Below are 355 nucleotides of genomic sequence, written 5' to 3'. Positions count from 1 at the left end.
AGCCCGCTGGTGCGCCATGGGATCGCACTGTGGTTTCCAGCCCCTGTCTTTCCGCGCCCCTCGCCAGAACCTGTTGCACCTCATCACTTTCCCAAGTCCCCTGGCCTCTGAGATTTTCCCCCACCCTCACTCCACGCCTTCCAGCCCTTCAGAGCGCATTCCTGGGCGTCCAAAGGAACCTGGGTAATTTAGCACCTTCCTTGGCACAGGGGGAAAAAGAAGAGACTTGAGAGTCTCCCCAGGAAACTCTGATCTGAGTTAGTTACTCCGTGGGCCATTTCCCCAAGTATTTGGGGTGGAGGGGGACCCACCACCAAAGGACCAGTCCAAGGCATCCACTGGAGGACTTTTTCTG

At 57.2% G+C, this 355-nt stretch overlaps 1 protein-coding gene across 1 annotated transcript in view; it reads right to left on the bottom strand.

The window, feature by feature from the left end:
• GABRE (gamma-aminobutyric acid (GABA) A receptor, epsilon) overlaps positions 1 to 355 on the bottom strand; it is a 21,474-nt gene that overhangs the window by 20,351 nt on the left and 768 nt on the right. The gene's annotated exons all lie outside the window — the stretch shown is intronic.

The sequence above is a fragment of the Bison bison genome, unplaced genomic scaffold (assembly GCF_000754665.1).
Source record: "Bison bison bison isolate TAMUID 2011002044 unplaced genomic scaffold, Bison_UMD1.0 scf7180017864366, whole genome shotgun sequence".
Lineage (NCBI taxonomy): Eukaryota > Metazoa > Chordata > Mammalia > Artiodactyla > Bovidae > Bison > Bison bison.
The sequence above is the reverse complement of the archived record's forward strand: the minus strand, read 5'-3'. Positions and strand labels throughout refer to the sequence as shown.